Consider the following 19698-nt stretch of genomic DNA (forward strand, 5'->3'; position numbering starts at 1 on the left):
TTGTACCTGATCCAGAACAGCTAATCCCCTGGTCTCCCTGGCTCCTCTTGTTTCCTGGTCTCGTTGGTGGGAGAGAAGACCTGGAGTCTGCGGTGCTTGGCTCCCGCCGGGATTGGGAGCTCTGTGCAGTTCCCAGGCGATCTGCAGGCACTGGAACACAGGCCGGAAAGCCGGCCTGTTTACCTGATGCTGCCAGAGGAACAGCTGCTTCCCTGGACTCCCAGCCTCCTCTGGTTTCCTGGTCTCGTTGGTGGGAGAGAAGGTCTGGAGTCTGGTGTGCTTGGCTCCCGTCGGGATTGGGAGCTCTGTGCAGTTCCCAGGCAATCTGCAGGCACTGGAACACAGGCCAGGAAGCCGGCCTGTTTACCTGATGCTGCCAGAGGAACAGCTGCTTCCCTGGACTCTCAGCCTCCTCTGGTTTCCTGGTCTCCTTGGTGGGAGAGAAGACCTGGAGTCTTCCTTTTTATGTGACCTTGTTTACCATAAATAAAACATCTGGCATTTTGATTTTTCTTCAAGCTTTTGGAAATCACCTCTCCTATCCGATTATCATCATGGTTATATGATTCAGTATTGACTCTATCTGGGATCCATTCCTCTTTGGGTGCTGATCTTGCCTTTAAAGGCCTAATTTTCCTTTTACATTGTGAATTAGCGTTTTCAAAAGCCAAAGATTCAACTATTATTTGCCTAGCATCTCCATATGATATCATGCTATCTATTGCTAAAATCAATCTTCATAAACAATCAGTGAAGTTTTCTTTTGGGCCCTTTATAACTTTAGTAGATGACTCAGTTCTCTTTCTGGCTTCTTCAGTTCTGTCACAAGCATTCAAAGCTGTTACAAAGCATAAAACAAAGGTGTGATCATTATATATAGACTGTCTTTGTACATCAGCATAATTGCCCCTTCTAAGAAGTGGGTGTTGGGAAATTTCCATACCTCTAGCCCTATGATTAGGTTCCAATACTGCTGAACCCAAGTCTTTTCAGTCTTGTAGGATAATTCTGTTACTAGTTGACCATGAATTTAACATCTGCCTCACATAGGGTGAATGCATGCCATATGAGACTACTGCTTCCTTAAATATCCTAAAATATGCCATTTACATAGGAATCCAGTCAGCTTTTAAATAGCCTCAACAATACTTGTCATTTGGCAGTTGTTCCTGTATGGTGGGTAACTGGATAAAGTAAGGTTGGTGGTTTGGGGTCTTTTTAAAGTTTTTTTAAATAACCTTGGGCTGTTCCTTTCTAATTTCATAATTGGTGATGTTGGTTCACCCTTAAATTCTTCTGTCTTTGTCTGAATACCTCTATTATCTGTTTTAATGAATTTTTCTGTTGTATCAGTCAAAGCTGCATTATTTTCTTTAGTAACCTCTTCCAAGACCTGAATCTTGGCATTCATATCAAACAACTTTTTAGGGATAAAACAAGAATTATCAAACCATAATGATTATAATTGACATATAAATCACAAACAAATCAATTATCCTTTCATACCTGTTAAAACATTTTAATGTGGCAAAACTCTCTCTCTCTTTCTGTTAACTACCCCCCCCTTTAAGAATTACAAGTTGTCTCACCAAATCTGCTGACAATGATGGTAAAGGGTAAAGCTGGCTGGCTATCACAGAATAGCACATCTGGACAGAGAACATAATGGTACACAGCCTGGCTGAAGACAGTTGTGACTGATAGCATGTGCGTTCCCATTCCTGATTATCCACAACTGACAACCACATGCAAAGGAAAAAATAGCTCTCTCTAATGGATTCTTTTTGGATATATTAACCACCCTTAAGGAATAACCCCATGTTGAGCAGTATATGACCAATACAAAACAAATTCAACAGTATTTTGTAAACTTTGTGTGTCATAATGCTTTGTTTGAAGACATTTTTGTCTTACTTGTCTTTTACCTGTACCTGTTGGTTTCTGACTTTGTGTTTTTTGTTAAGTTTTATTTACATTAAAACAATCTTATTTTACATACCAATTCCAGTTCTCTCTCCCTCCTGCCCTCCCACTTCCCCTACCATCTCCCCATCCACTCCTCAGGAAGGGTGAGACCCCCCGTAGGGGACCATCAAAGTCTGTGACATCCTTGGGGGCAGGATCAAGGCCCTCCCCCACCCCTGTGTCTAGGTTAAAAGAGTATCCTTCCATAGGGAATGGGCTCCAAAAATTCAGTTCATACACTAGGGATAAATACTAGTTTCACTGCCAGTGGCCCCATGGATTGTCCAAGGCCCCCAACTGACACCCACATTCATGGGGCCTAGTTTGATCTTATGCAGGTTCACCAGCTATCAGTCTAGAGTCTGTGAGCTCCCACTGGTTCAGGTCAGCTGTTTCTGTGGGTTTCCCCAACATTGTCTTGACTCCTTTGCTCATCACTCTTTCCTCTCTACAACTGGATTCCAGGAGTTTGGCTCAGTGCTTAACTGCGGGTCTCTGCTTCTGCTTTTTGCAGCTACTGGATGAAATATGATGGCACATAAGGTAATCATCAATCTCATTATCGGGGAAGGGCATTTAGGGCAGCCTCTCCACTATTGCTTAGATTCTTAGTTAGAGTCATCCTTGTGAATTCCTGGGAATTTCCCTAGTACAAAGTTTCTCATTAACCCCATAATGGCTCCCTCTCTCAAGGTACATCTTTTCTTCCTCTCCTTCTCTGTACTTCCCCCAACCTGACCTTCCTGATCCCTCATGTTCTCCTCCACCTTCCCTTTTCTCCTCCTCTCTCTGTTACCTTCATCCCCCCATGTTCCCAATTTACTCAGGAGATTTCCTCTTCTTGGAGGGGTCCATATATGTCTCTCTTAGTGTCCTCCTTTTTTCTTAGCTTCTCTGGAGTTGTAGATTGAAGGCTGGTTATCCTTTGCTCTACATCTAATATCCACGTATGAGTGAGTACATACCATGTTTGTCTTTCTTTGTCTGGATAACCTCACTCAGGATGATTTCTTCTAGTTTCATCCATTTGCCTGTGAAGTTCAAGCCACCATTGTTTTTTACTGCTAAGTAGTACTCCATTGTATATATGTACCACATTTTCTTTACCCATTCTTTGGTTGAGAAGCATCTAGGTTGCTTCCAGGTTCTGGCTATAACAAATCATGCTGCTATGAACACAGTTGAACAGAAGTCTTTGTGGTATTAGTGTGCATCCTTTGGGAGTGGAATTATTGGGTCTTGAGGTAAATCAATACTCATTTTCCTGAGAAACTGCCATACAGATTTTTAAAGTGGATTTACAAGTTTGCATTCCAACCAGCAATGGAGGAATGTTTCCATTTCTCCGCATCCTCTCAAGCATAAGCTGTCCCTGGTGTTTTTTATTTTAGCTGTTCTGACAGGTATATGATGGCATCTCAGAATTGTTTTGATTTGCATTTCCCTGATGGCTAAGGATGTTGAACAATTCCTTGTCTTTTGGCCATTTGCAGATGATATGATCGTTTACATAAGTGACCCAAAAATTTCTACCAGGGATCTCCTAAGATAATAAACATCTTCCATAAAATGGCAGGATACAAGATTAACTAAAAAAATCAGTAAACATCCTAAATACAGATGATAAATGGACAGAGAAAGAAATCAGCAAAGCATTACCCTTCACAATAGCCACAAACAACATAAAATATCTTGAGGTAACTCTAACAGTGAAAGGTATCTATGACAAGAACTTTAAGTCCTTAAAGACTGGCTTATATTTTTATACTTAGTGTATTTCTTGTGTTTTATATTCTGTTTTCTGTTTGTTTGGTGAGATTTTTTTGTTGTTGTTTGCCTGTTCATTTGCTTTCTAAATATATAGAGAAAAGGGATATGAAGTTGAGTGGGTGGGAGGGTGGGACAATCTTGAAGGAGTTGGAGGAAGGGACACCAGAGTCAGATGTTGAATACATTTTTTAATTAAAATTTTAAAAAGCTGGGCATGATGGAACATACTTGAAACACAAAAACCAATGTATTCCTGGAGTTTGCTAGACAGTCAACTCAGCCTAATTAGTGAGTTCCAGGATAATAACAATGTTGAAAAAAACTGAATAAAAAGCAACATGAGCATCACCTGTGGGTGAAATAACATTTGAGTTGTCCTCTAATCTTTACATGTACACCCACGCACCTGAACACACATGTCATCCACACACACAATGGACAAAACAGTATGGGAGGCATAGTTCATTGGTGGGGAGTTCTGGCCTCCCATTATGCTATGGGAGTTCTGTCTGGAAGTCTAGAGCATCAGGTCTTCACCCAATTAATACACCAAGGTTTCCTGTGCCCATTAGTATGACAATTACTCCAGGGAGGTAGCTCTACAGTCACAGGAGCTATCAGGAATCCTCACACTTTCACCTTCACATCTGGAAAAGGTTGGAGTAGCAGAAATACATGTTGGCTTTGGTGGGAAGACAGCCTGGTCAGTGCTGTGATTTGAGTGTATTTGTCCATATGCAAATCTACACTAAGGGCTGGTTCCTCTGTGTGGCAGTGTTGTGAGGCGAAACCTACTGGGAGTGATTTGATTTTTCAGAATGGAGATCTCATGAATACATTCGTGCCATCTTCCCCAGTTGAGCTCACTCTCTTGGGACTGGCATAGTGTCAAGTGCTGGTTATAAAGAATATGACAATCCACTTTCCTGTTTTGTTATCTGCTTTTCCACAATGCATGCAGCAGTCAGCACAAGACCCTTCCAAAGAGCTGAAAATCTTTTCAGCAAAGGAAAAACATGCTGGCAGACAAGTTCAAGCAACTTAACCTTGGACATTTCCATGAAGGTCTTCTGTCAGCTAACACTAAAGAACTCTGACTGAAGCCACGGAGTGTTCCTAATGTTGGTAACACCCTCAGTGTAGATGCTATCTGCAGAAAAGAAAGGGTTTGGAAGTCTGAAAACTATGGTATTACCATAACAGAGTTTTCAGAAGTACAGTTGAAAATCAAGGAAAAATTTCAGGGCTTGAAGTAAAAAATGGCATGCCTAGGTATGTTCCTTTCTGTCAGAAAACAGGAGAGCCACTAGACGATCATACAGAAAGCCATCATTGTGTAGAGTGGTACAGGCCAGCCGTCTTTCAAGAAGGCGAACATGTGACAGGAAGAGCCCCCATGTCCTACTGTTTTTCCCCTTTTGAAAAAGCAGACACTCATCTTCCCATTCTCCGAAAGAACTGACCACACCCTCTCGTTTGGGGCCCACGATCTCCACATAAGTGTCTCTAATGAACCTCTGTACTGTCAAGAACCAGGTTACAATTTATTTATCAATAACAGGCATGGAGCATGCTAGGCAAGTGCTCTGAGAATCACACTTACATCTAGTGCTGAAGGTAATATCCGTATAATGAAGCCCTCAGGGACAAGGACCTTGCCATGAGTCCTGAGTGTTAAGCCACCTCTCTGTATCTAGTGTAAGACCATGTGTCTACATGAGAAATTTTGGCTGCCTCTCATCCTCCAGAAAAATGAAGACTAGTGTGGGAGCTGGAAGCAGGGTGTAAGAATTAAACTCTAAAGCCTTCTGGGACTGATGGGAAGAAGGGAAGTAAAGAAGGAGACTTGAGAACTCTACAAGAGGAAGGAAGTGACTGTGGAGGAAGAATGCAGCTTTTAGAATGGGAGAGATGGGAAAACTGATTCAGGGTGGGAAGAGAGGGCTGGAGATAAGGAAGCAGATGAGTCCACACTTCCTCCCTGGCAAAGGGTGTGGAGGGCTCTGTACTGCCTGGAGTCATCAGAGGAAATGCCTCCATGAGATCCAGCTGTAAGATATTGTCTCAATTAGTGATCTGTGGGACCCAATGGTGGGTGCTACCACCCCTGACCTAGTGGTCCTAGCTTCTATAACAAGCTGAGAAAGCCAGATGAAGCAAGTTAGGAAGCAGTTCCCTTCCATGGCCTCTGCCTCCAGTAACCTATCCTGTATGAGTTCCTGTCCTGACTTTCTTCAATATGAACAGCAACATATAAGTGTAAGCCAAATAAACCGTTTTCTACCCCAACTTGCCTTTTGGTCATGGTATTTCATCATAGCAACAGAAAACCTATCTAAGACATTTTCCCTGGTTCCCTTTTTATTTCTCTCATTGAACAGGAACCCTTGGAGTACAAAAGATCGGTGATTTATTGACTCAGAGACTCCCATATCCCACCAGTCAGAAAACTGAGAAGCATATAAATTTGTATATCTGTTCCTTGTTCATTTCCTATTGGAAAGAGATGGGAGGATAACAGTGGGGCAAGTGGGAAGCCTTAATTTGGTTAGGGGGTGATAAAGATTTCGGGAAAGAGGGATTTATATATCACACAACCACACGACAAAGGGATGTTGAGTCATCCTGCGTACACACTGCCTTGGTTCCCTCAGATATATTGTCTTACTCCAACTAGAAGATAGTTTGTTCTTCTTGTAAAATTAATGGGAAGCCTCTAAATTATTATGAAGGCTAAATAGAGACATACCTGGGGTGGCAATTGTGTTCCTTCTTCCAACCTGCCATGGCTACAGCATAGACCCTGGCATGCAGAAAGAGTGAGTTTGATAGATTCTTGTCCCAGAAAACCCAAGTCCATCCTCAATTCCAGGGCATAAGTAGAGCTTTGCCCTCTTCCACACCATCCATGAAAATTCTTTCCCTTATTTTACAGCCACTTGCCAGAGTCGAAGAATTTGAAATATGTTCTGGTGGCTGTGAAGTTTGAGAAGCCAGTAAGACGCAGAGGCATATGATTCTGCCACAGAAAGACTTTGGGCATTGTATGGGTTACTTTCTTCTTTATATGCCAAAATACCTAGTAAAAAACAATTTGAGGGATGAATAATTTTTGGAGCCCTCAATTTGAAGGGATGTACCCCATCATGCAGAGGAAGGCACAGTGGCAGAGCATGAGATAGATGGTCACATTGTGTGTGCATTCAGGAATCTGAGCGTTGAAGCCTGGTGCTCCTTTTTATTCAGTCCATGATGCCAGCTCACTGGATGCCACCCACATTTGGAGTGAGCTTCCTCTCATCCATTACAGCCACTCTAGAAACACCCTTACAGACACACCCAGAGGAAGCATGTTTCTATGGCAATGCTAAATCCAGTCATGTTGCAATGAAGATTAATCATTGTGGGCATGGTACTCACATTTATTATTCAGTTTTCTTGTTGTTCCAATAAGAATGACGACATTCAGTAAAAGATTAGAAGATTTTAACAGTCCAGTTGGCAAAACATACAGTTTCTTATCCTGAAGATCTGCTAGACAGATTGATTTTACTGACCTCAAAATGAGAAACACAATACTCAAAACCAATTTTGCACAGACATATACAGCTAACAGCTAAATAGTGTGCTAAGTGATTTACATCAATTATCTATTTAACCTGAGAGAAACCCAATTATTTCATGTTTCCAAATAAAGAATCATGACTCCAAGAAACTAAGCAATTTCTCTGTCATTAGCAGCAGACCTGGACTCAATGTTCTTTTCTTCCTTGGGTAGTCTCTTTCAGAAAAAATACAAAAGCAGAAATGTACTGATACATTCTTTTCAATTCTTACATTTATATTGTATGGTTGTTGTTTTTTAACTAGTGGAAAATACGTTAATGAAACATTGCTTAAATTATATTTTTCTGACTCAGTAATGTGCAAAGAAGTATTTGTATCTGTTTAGTGATCTGATTCAGCAACTAAGGAACTTACCTCCAAGCCTGAAAACCTAAGTTCAATCCCAGGGATCCACATGTGATGGGGGAAGTTCTGTATGCTGTGAATATATGTTTCTCTTATTGGTTGATGAATACATGCTGATTGGCCAGTAGCCAGGGAGGAAGTATAGGCAGTGCTACCAGACTAGGAGAGTGATCTGCAAGGGAGACACCATGTAGCTGATGAGGAAGCAAGTAAGCCAAGAGCTTGTAGAGTCACACAGATTAATAGAAATGGGTTAATAATTAAGAGAGAGCTAGCCAGTAAGAAGTATGAGCCATTAGTCAAACAGTTTATAATTAATATAAGCCTCTCTGTATTTATTTTGGGCTAAACGGCTGTGGGGCCAGGCAGAACAGAAACTCTGTCTATATACATGGTAGAAGAAAAGAACTCTCTCTATCCCAAATTGTCCTCTGACCTTCTCATTTGTACTGTGACATATACACACAAGCACAAGCACACACACACACACACACACACACACACACACACGAACAGGCACACACATACACACACACTCAAAGGCACACAATAAATGTTAAACGAGGAAGCCTTCATATTTTTAATCAACTATTAAGTAGTGAGAGTTAGGATGCTGAACTGGCCAACATCCAATATAATTAAGCATTAAGAACAGAATCTCATTGCAAGTAAAAATCTAGTAATGGAAAAGGTAAAGGAGCATACTCTTAGCACAGGGGCCAAGAGGAATTCTAGAAGACCACAGTGGATTAGCAGCTGAATCTACAGTGCAGATACTAGGAGCATGTATTAGAAGTTTCTACCACCCCAAACCCAGAGTTTTGAGCATAAACTCTGGTTCCTAAAGCTGACAACTTTATGTGTTTAAACAATGTATTTGTATGAAGGACACTTTGTCCTCAGCCTCAGAGTTCTGGCTTGTTATAATGTTGATTTATTTCGAAGGATCCTCTACCTTCTTAAAGCTCACGAAGAACTTACATTACAAGAAAAAAGTCATTTGCCAGTGCAATGATGGTATCAAACAAATGCTCTCATATTGAAGAAAATCGGAGTGGAAACTGTGGAAGTCAGCTTTGTGCATGAGACATGGGAGATATACTTAGTTGGGCAGAGGGTGCCTACTTGCCAGCTGGGTGCTTTACTTCAGTCACTTACCTCCTCTCCCCACTCCCCTTCTTTTTTATGATCAGTCCAACCCCAGAAACCTGACTATAGGCATGCTCATATAGTTACCATTTCTTGTTTTTATTGTCATTTGTCGTTAAGGTTAATAATAAACTATTATAAAGAAAAAATCCTGTAACTTATACTTTGCTTTTGCACATGTATAATTATTTGGTCTTTGCCAAAAGGCCAAGAAACATTTCTGCACTGTTTTCCCCACTGATCATCTGGCCCTGTTGTGTCTTCTCGCATCTTTTTGGTTTTCCATATCTTCACAACCATGGACACCCCCACTTCTCTCACAGAGTCCTCTCCTCTCAGCTATGGAACACCCCATCTCTCTTACAAAGCCTCTTCCTGTCAACCATGGAACACCCCACTTCCTTCCCAGGGTCCTCTCCTCAAAACCATGGAACACCACCACTTCCCTCACAGAGTCCTCTCCTCACAACCATGCAACACCCCACTTCTTTCATAGAGTTCTCATAACACAGGTCAGTCTTTGGTTTGCCTTCAATTTGTCTTAAGGAAAAATATTTCAAATAATTATTGTTGAGGAAAAATGTTTAGAGTCACTGAAATAGTTACATTCCAAAACTGCAAGCCCATGGTCTCAAAATAGTGAGTCACTTCAGTAAGGAATGTGTAAATTATCCCTATGTTCCATTATGACTGCTAAATTGACCTTCTAGGAAGCGTGGCTATCATAAATATTGAGGCTTTAGCAGCAGATGAATTCACAACCAATTGACGTAACTTTTTCTTCTTCGATTTTCTCTCTTTCCATTTTGCTTTGCCTACCACCCTTTATGGATTCTATATAAATATTATTAACATATAGTAATACATATATATGTATACATATATAGATGGTGCATATAGACATAGTGCATATATGTATAAATATATAAATATGATATTCCATGCCTTGTTAAATTTGACACATAAACAGTTCACTTTCAAATATAATGCTTCATTTATTGGTTGTTCCCAAGAGCCCTTCTTAATATCACACTATTTTAATCCACTACAACTTAAAAGTTAATACTCTTTAAAAATTTTCAACAATTTAAAAGACCAAGTTCCCTTTAAATATTTAAGTCTCTTAGCTACAGGCTCCTGTAAAATCCAAAGAGTCACATAGTTTCCTCTTCTAAGAAGGAAGAGCTGGATTAGTTCTAATCAAATTAAACAGTTCTAATCAGCTGGAAGCAAAACCAAACTTAAACAGTGTAAATTAAATCCTGTAGCTCAGGGTTCAGTGTCTGAAACTCATTTGTGATCTTCTGGGTTCCAAACAGCTTAGACAGTCCTATCTCTCTAGCTCTGCAAGCCATAATAGGTACAGCCAGTGGACTCGGGCTGGCTCCATTCCACAGCTGCTACTGTCCTTGGTGGTTTTCCCATGTTCCTAGCTCCTGCAGCATTTCCAGCATCCTGGAAGCAACACTGTAACTGAGGCTGCACCTTCACCAATCGCTCCCCCTGGCCTATTTTCAAAGACTGCATTACTCCTTCAACCTTGCAAGCTTTGATGCTAACAAAACCAGTACCAGGTGGGAGACTCGTATGTTGTCAAGTTCACTGCCAGCCTGAGCCCTTAGCCCTGGTCTCTGCTGAACCACAGCTTATGTGTGCTAACCCCGAGGGAGTGCTTCTCTGAAGATTTTACCTCAGTGACTCTGGTATCTTAATCCATTCCCCTAGTACAGCACAAAAGGTTTCATTTCCACAAACTTGAAAATATCAGACAACCAGCCCCACTAGAGTCTGCTGTTCCCTGAAACCTCCCAAGCTGAGTCTCCACCATCTGTACTGCTCCCAGCATTCCTATCTTCCAAGCTCCCACAGAACAATCCACGAATCCCTGAACATCTAACAATGTTTCCAGTTCCCCAGAACAACACAGTCTGGTTTGTGGCAGCAACACCCCACTCGCAGTAACAATTTCTGTTCAAGGTTGCTTTTTGTTGCTGTAATAAACACTAAACGTGACTAAAAATAAGGTAAGGAACAAAGGGTTTGTTTCATTCTCTAGGTTATTATTAGGAGCAAAGGAAGCCCCAAATGATTGAAGCACTGAGAGACTATGGATTGTCAACATAGAGACTGCCATGTTGAAGACTCTAAGGCTTTGGACCCAAAGGAAACTAACAAATCTGGTTCTACATACTGATCAGGCTTGGAAAGACAATGTATCACATATGTCACATATTTTCCTCTGGTCCAAGTACAAGTGTTTATGATGATGATGATGATAATGATATATATATATGATGATATATATATATATATATATTCCTCTTCCTGGATGTTTACAGCTGGGACTATTTGTCTACAGAGACTTTCAATCAAAACTAGCTAACCCCTCTCTCTGTGATGCACCTAAGAGCTTACATCCTGAACCACAGGCAGGAAAAAGAGAGACTGGTTTTGACACAACAGAGCTAACAGCAGTGACACACCTCCTCCAATCTTATCAAACAGTTCCACTAACTGGGGACCAAACCTTCAAATATGTGAGCCTTTGGGGTCTATTCTCATATAAACCACCACAAGTATATAACTTAAGATTGCTGCTATGCATTGGCTTAGGTTGTAAAAGTTGATTATATGGGGAATCCAAGGTAAGCAAGGTTTATTGTTAGATTGTTCTCTTAGAGGCAGGTTAAACAGACTAAGTACACAGTAGGATGCTGCTCTTCAGTCTTAAATGATCTCAAGGTGTATTATTAACTCTGGCTGTTAGGCCTGGCAAAAGTTCCAGTCTCTTAGAATGTAATAGATGCTTTAAGACTATTGCATCACCACACCATCTGACCCAAGCTTTCCTGTAATGGTGTCTGTGTGTCTGCCATTTCTTCATTCCCTTGCTGTTCCTAGTCAGGGTTCCATGACCCAAGCCACACTGGGTGAGTTAGGTTACCATCCATCATCAAAGGAAGCCAGTGAAGGCTCAAATACAAGAGAATGGAGTCGGGAACTGAAGCAATTGCCACAGAGCATACACATTGCTTCCTGGCTTTTTCCCCAGTGCCTTGCTCAGCTAGCTTTCTTATCCTGCCAAGCCCCACCTAGCTGGGAACAGCACTATGTACAGTGGAATGGACCCTCCTACATCAATTAGCAATGTTAAAAAATGTCTCTCAGGCCTGCCCATGTGCCAATCTGATGGAGACAACTCCTCAGTTGAGGTTCCCCTCCAGAGGGGACTCTGGAATGTGTTGGCATTTGGAGAAGCTATGACAATGCACCTTTATTTTGTGCTGTTTACCTTCACTGTAAATTTAGGGGACAGTAAAAAGATGTTGCAAATTGATTTACCCTCTGCTCTTGACTCTAAGAGCTGATGCATCTAAGGATCCTTTCTTTCCCTTTGCTTGGCTTTGTCTAGAACCAACTAACCCCCCACTTTCCTCTGCTTTTCCTTCTCAATCCCATCCCAGGTTCTCTATTTCTCCCTTCCTTTCTTCTTTTCTTCCTCCCTTCCTTTCTTCTTTCCTTCCTTCCCTCCTTCCTTCCCTCCTTCTCATTCCGCTTCTCCACCTTTTCTCCTTCTCCTTCTTTAGACAGGATTTTGCTGTGTATTCCTGGCTGGCCTTGAACTTACTCAAAGCAGCCACATGGCAACTCATAACCATCTGTAGCTCTAGTTTCAGGGGATCCAATGGCCTCTTCTGGCTTCTGTGAGCATCAGGAATGTCATACACAGACATGCACGCAGCATTCACACACACAAAAATCAATGAATCTTAAAAAAGGGTTCTAGGCCTGGACTTGAGATTGCTCAGTGCTTAGAACACTTGGCTGCTCTTTTGTGGAGCCAAGTTTAGTTCCCAACATCCACATGGGCACCCTACATGGTGACTCCAGAGGATCAGTTGCCATCCTTCGGCTTCTGTGGGCATGTAGGTGATACACACACACACACACACACACACACACACACACACACACACACATATATATGAAATAAAGAGAAACTATTTTTAAAGTTTAAATAATAGAATATGTATAACAATATTTACCAATTCTAAGTGCTCAATTTGATAAATTTTGATAAACATATGGAGTCACATACCCACCCAATAATCATAAAATAACATAATTCCATAACTACTCATGGCTGGCTCAGCATACATGTTTGTAGCACCCAGGACAAGTGCCCAAGGCTGGCACTGCCCACAGTGGTTTGGGCCCTCCCCCGATCAATCAAGAAAATACCACATAGGATTACCCACAGTCCAATCCATGGGGCTACTTTCTCAAAGTTCCCTCTTCCCAAATGACTGTGACTTGTGTCAAGTTCTCTCTAGGTCAGAATCTGGAGCCAGGAACTGATACAAAGAACGTGGATGATAACTGCTGCTTATTAGCTCTCATCACATGGTTTGCTCAGCCCCTTTTCTTGTACAACTCAGGACTTCTGCACAAGGTGGCACCACCCACCACGAACTGGCTCTTCCAAATCCATAATCAATGAAGAAAATGCCACACAGGCATACCCACAGGCCAATCTTGTGGCAGTATTTCCCAAGTGAGGTTTCTTCCTAAATGACTCTAGTTTGTGTCAAGTTAACCTAAAGCTAGCCAGCACATATAGCACGGTTTTAAATATGTAGAGGGATGTTACCATCTAAAAAATAGTCACCTCAATATTTTCGAAGTTTTCTTGCTCTTAATCTACACTAACTACTCTGGCCAACTGGCGTGGTGATAAATCATAAATAATTGAATCTATCATTTGTCCAATTGTCAAAATAATAATGGGAGAGCCATAGAGGAAGACACCTGATGTGCCAGTGTCACTACCCAGACATTTGTTGATTTGCCATTTTTATAGATATTTAGTCAAGATGTGTTTTAACCATGTTTCCAAAGACAAGTCGTGCTAATTAACATAATCTCATAGAACATTCTAAGCCCAGAGAGAGACAGAGACAGAGAGAGACAGAGACAGAGAGAGAGAGACAGACAGAGAGAGAGAGAGAGAGAGAGAGAGAGAGAGAGAGAGAGAGAGAGAGAGAGAGCGCTCTAAATACTATCTCCTAGTTCTGTTCTTCCTTCTGGCTTTCACAACATTTATAGTCTGAGAGATAGTTGCCATGTTTTACTAATTGGTGGAAACAGGAAGACATAAGAATCACTGAATGAGACTGTAGGGGGAGATCTAGAGGACTGAACCTGGCAGTATAAATGAACTGTGATGAAGGAAAGGCTTTCGAAGCCTTGCTGAGACTGTGCCAAGCATATATTTGGGCCCTGCAACACTAAACTACGATGACCTAAACCTTGTCCACAACTCACCATGCAGTGTGAGAGAAAGACCAGAGATCACACAGAAGTGTGTTTGGGCCATGCAATGACATCGGCAGTACTATTTGCTGTGAGAATTTAAGCAGAAAAACAAGAAAGAAAATTGTATCCTGAGGCCAGGGATGCTGCCTGGAGAGTGTGGGATATAAAACAACATGTGAAAAATAAGAAGGGAGAAACAGCTTATCTGGTAAAGGGCTTGCCATGCAAGTACAAAAACCTGAGTTATAATACACAGAAAAGCCAGAGATGTGGTGCTGAGGCCTGTAAACCCAGCCCTGTGAGCTGTAAATCCATCCCTGTGAGCTGTAAACCCAGCCCTGTGAGCTGTAAACCCAGCACAATGAGCAGAGAGGGAAAGGGTGACATGGGATCCAGGATACTTCCTGGCCACAAAGACCAGCTAAAATGGAGTGCTCCAGGTTCCATGAGAGGCCCAAAGTAATAATGGGAGAGCCATAGAGGAGGACACCTGGCGTTTCAGTTAGTTTTATGTCAACTTAACACAAGCTAGAGCTATCTGGAAGGAGGGAAACTCAATTGAGAAAATGACCCCATAAGGTCCAGCTATAGGGCATTTTCTTAGTTAATGATCAATGAGGGAGAGCCCAGCCCATTGTGGGTGTGGCCATCCTTGTGGTGGTGGTCCCAGGTTCTATAAGAAAGCAGGCTGAGAAAGCCATGGAAAGCAAGCCAGTGAGTGGCACCCCTCTATGGCCTCTGCGTCAGCTCCTGTCTCCAGGTTCCTGCCCTGTGTGAGCTCCTGTCCTGACTTCCAGTGACTTCCTTCAGTGATGAACAGTGATGTGGAATCATAAACCAAACAAACCCTTTCTTCCCCCACACTGCTTTGGTCATGGTGTTTCATCACAATAGTAAATACGACACATTAGATTAAACTCTGGCTTCTTTATGTCTACACACTCAGGCAACACACACACACACAGAATATGAGGAGTAGAAAACACAAAGTTGTTTTTCAGAGTTGTTTCCAGCAATAAGTGATTCATAAATAGAAACAGAGAACATTTAAAACTGAAGTGGAATCAATCAGAAATAGTCAAGCAAAATCTTTAAGATGTTAAAAATGCTATCTGAGCCCAATATAGAACACACACTTTTAATGAGGGTTCATATACCTTTTCAAAAATTATACAATCAGTATTAAAGAAAAATTAAAATATGGGGGAACTTACAGTTGAAAATAATTTTCCAAATGTTTGTGGTGGGCATGGTAGGGTAGGTCTGTAATCCCAAACGCAGAAGGGGAAATGAGTATCAGCAGGTCTAGGTCATCCTTGACTGCACAGAAGGTTCTTGGCTAGCCTGGTGTATGTTAGACTTTGCCAATTACTAACAAACTACCTAAATAAACAAATAATCAACCTTTTTCATGTTTAATTTGGGAGTTAAGACTTTTTCAGGTAATTGAAAGTGTCCTTGTCACTTAAGATATACATAATAGTAACCCAGACTCAGAAAAGCAAGCACTGTATGTACTCATAAGTGGACATTAGATGTAAATCAAAGGATAACCAGCCTACAATCCACAGATCCAGAGACGCTAGGTAACAAGGGGAACCCTAAAAGGGACACATGGATCACTCTGAGAAGGGAAATTAAATGAGATCTAATGGGTAAACAGGGGGTGGGGTGTGATAAGGGGGAAAAGAGGAGGGGTGAGAACATGAGGGACAGGATGGTCGAGGAGGTGGAGGCATGCAGTGCAAGAGAGATGAAAGAGACATCTTAATAGACAGCGCCATTATGGAGTTAGGGAATTCCCAATAGTTCACACGGATTCCAGCTAAGACTCTTAGCAATAGTGGAGAGGATGCCTTTCTCTGTAATCAGATTGGTGGATACCACAACTATCATTACAGATTCATTCAGTAACTGATGGAAAAAGATGCAGAGATCCACAACCAAGCACCTGGACAAACTCAGGGTCCAGTCCAAGAGAGGGAGGAGGGAATACATGAGCAGGGGAGGCCAAAATCATGAAGAAATCTTTAGAGACAGCTGAACCAAGCTCATGGAAACTCATGAACTCTGGACCTACAACTGTGGGACACAGTCATGAAGCATGGACTATCTGAGGGGCCCCTGTCAGTAGGAACAGGATATAATCCCGGTACACGAGCTAGCTTGTTGGAGTCCATTCCCTATGGTGGGATGCCATGTTCAGCCTCAAGGCATGGGAGAGGGTCTTGGTCCTGCCCTAACCTATTGTGCCAGACTTAGGTGATTCCTTATGGGAGCCCTTACCATGAGGAGGAGAGGACTGAGGTTGGGCTGGGGGGAGACAAGGAGGGTTGCGGGAGAGGTGGAAGGGAGAACTGTGATTGGAATGTGAAATGAAACTTTAAAGAATAAATTATAAGAATATATACATACTATTTCATAAATTATATTATTTATTTCACAAGTAGCAGAGGGCTTATGACATTTGGGGGACAGTATCTAGGCAGGAGGAAGCTTTTGTCTGACGATCAAGATTTCAATAAACCAATAAAGCTCAATGTAGAGCTGCAGAAAAAAAATCCAGACCCTTAAAACATTTTAAATTGATCAGTATTCTCAAATATGGCAGGGGTTTCCTCCGGGTGTAGACTCTAGTTGCAGTTTCTATAAGGGTAATATACCTCTGGCTCTAATTTCTTTACCGTCAGTTGAAAACTTGCAGATGCTCACACCACAATCTGACCTGAGCATGAATGAAGCTACACAGTTGCTTTCCTCACAGTCAGCTAGGATCTGCTCTAATGCCTTTATTCACCCCTCTAAATACAGGCTTTGCATTTGGGCTTATAATAAGTTTTTGTTCTACATAATATTAAACGGGTTGGAAAGAAGCAGAACTGACAACTGTGAGGCATATCAACTTCATTTAGCAGGCTCCCCACTAGCTATCTGTAAGTGGAAATAGGTAAGGGAAGTCTGTATTGCAAGTGGGTTCTCCTTACTCTCAGTGCCCTCACACAGTTTCCCAGTGATCTTCACCATCCTCAACACTTAGGGAAAGACCATTTGCCTTGGATCACATGCCTGATAATCAACAGTCACTTTCACAGAATGTTTGAAACTTCTGACGACGTGTTACTATTTTTATAAAGGTTTTTTTTTTAAATCTTGGCAAGGGATGTTGATCCATGATGGACTGCTTGTTTAGGCTACCATGAGTTCAATCCTCAGCAAACCCTCCTGCCTCTCCACAGCAATCTGTATGTATTTAAATGTTTTCTTCAGCTCATACTTTTCTCTTCTTAGTCTATCACTATTTAATATCAGTTATCACTGTTGTGCCAGGTTTGTGGAATCCCAGAGACTAACCCAAGGAGTCAGAACTTCCAATGCAAAAGCAAAAGGTTCCTTTTAATCAAGCCAGCCAGCTCGGATCTCTTTCCATGGTGGAGGAAATGAGATGCCCATGAGCCAAAAGGAGAAGCTTTTAAAGAGAAAAAGAGGAGGAGTCCCAAGACTGCAAGTCTCAGTGGGGTTCCCAGTCTTCTCCTGGTAAGGGAGTAGCTGCAGATGTTGCTGCAGCTGCTCATGGGTCTGAGCTTCTGATCAGGCAATCCATGGTCAGGGGGATTTACAACTGGCAGGTCAGGTGCTATCCAGTTCTCAATTTTCTTAAGACAGTGGGGGTAGGGATGAGCTTAAGTCCCCTTCTTGTGGGAACTGCTTGTGGCTTCCTGTCACCTCTCTTAGTTGGGGACTTTTATTTTCCTCACTACATATTAATCACCACATACTGAAGTATTTCTTAGAGCAATAATTTTTAAACTTTTCTGTGCCTTGGTCTTTTCTTTCTCAGGTCGTAGATACCATTCCTGTGATGGAAATGTCTAAGCGTTTATTATTGTCTCCCCCAGTGACCCCACTGATACAATATACAGTGAACACACCTCTAAATTCTTTCTAAAGTCCCTGCAAAGCATAGGATGTTTATTCTGATAAACATCACTGGACTTCCCACTTTCGAGCTTCTCCCGAATACCACCCATCTCAGTTTTGTGTTTGTTTGTTTGATGTCAGCCTGTGGTAGCCAATAGAGCTGAGCCAAGGTTTCATCGTCATGCTGATGTAGGATCCACAACTACTCTATGACCTCACTTCCAGATCTGTTTTGAAGGCAGGTGACTTGAATGTGATGTTACTCTGTGTGGCATGTGTGCTGGTCACTCACTTATTAGGCTGTCAGTGCTTGAGGGACTACCCTTTTCCAGAGTCACGTGGGCTGTTAGTTTAAGATGGCCTTACTTTTAAGCTCATTATCATCAACAGACAGGAGAAAACATGCAATCTAACTGTGGGTAAATTCTAGAAGTGCCTGATAAGTATAGAAACTTAAAGGTCAAGCTCCAAAGGACTTATCAACAAATAACATGTATCTACAAGTTTGGGTACTTGTACTTTTAAGGAGATTAATTAAAAACTACACCAATGCTTTTTAACTGAGGAGCAAAATGGGTTAGATTTTGATTTGTATATAAATATTTCAACAGCTACAAGCTGTGCTTTTTATGTATTGGTTTGTTTGTTTTTGAAACCAAATCTCATTCTTTAACTGGGCTGGCCTGGAACTTCTATTGAGCTCAGGCTAGCCTCAAACTCACATCACTCTCTCTGCCTTGGCTTCCTGGTTAGATAGTATATCATCATATGTGCTTTGAAATATGAAAACAAGTTTCTGAATACTAAATACTTACTAAAATTAAGAATTTGCTATTAGCAATGATTGGTGATATTGTAGAAGGCAGTTATTTCTCTTAAGTACATCTGTATTATGCCACATTTGGTGCCTCATAACGATGTAATCTACATGTACTTTTTAAAACCAAGTAGTCGTTCTCCAGCAATTCTTTTCCCTTAACCTTTGTAGAGAGCTGTGCTAAAATCTTGGAAAGGAGAGAATCCTTCAGGGTTCTCCCTAGTAAAACTGAAGATCAGGTAATGCTGATTCCCAGCATCTTAGAGGATAGCAAGTAGAGACAAAGAATAGTCTACATATCCACATCCACACATCCACACATAACCGTTCAGACCAGTGGTTCTCAACCTTCCTAATGATGTAACTCTAATACAGGTCCTCATGTTATGGTGACCACCAACCACAAAATTATTTTCATTGCTACTTCATAAACTAATATTGCTATCGTTATGAAGGGTAATGTAAATACGCAAAATATCCGATATGCAACCCCTGGGAAAGGGTCGTGCTAACCCAAGGGGATTGTGACCCACAGGTTGTGAACCTCTGGTTTAGGCTATCACAAGGCCTGCAAAAAGCGAAGAGCCAAATGACAGCCCTTCTCAGCATCAGTCCCGCCCAACTTGGAAGACCGGAGGAGAAATTTAAAGCTTCAGCGCGCCACGTTGTCCTGTATTGAATAATCAGAGAGACGGGAAGCCGCTGCCAATGTGGCTCTACTTCAAACACTTGTAGTGGCACAAGACAGACACCGGCCGACCTTTAAACAGCCACACGGTGCTCTCGCCCAG

Source organism: Mesocricetus auratus, unplaced genomic scaffold (assembly GCF_017639785.1).
Source record: "Mesocricetus auratus isolate SY011 unplaced genomic scaffold, BCM_Maur_2.0 Super-Scaffold_6730, whole genome shotgun sequence".
NCBI classification, from domain to species: domain Eukaryota; kingdom Metazoa; phylum Chordata; class Mammalia; order Rodentia; family Cricetidae; genus Mesocricetus; species Mesocricetus auratus.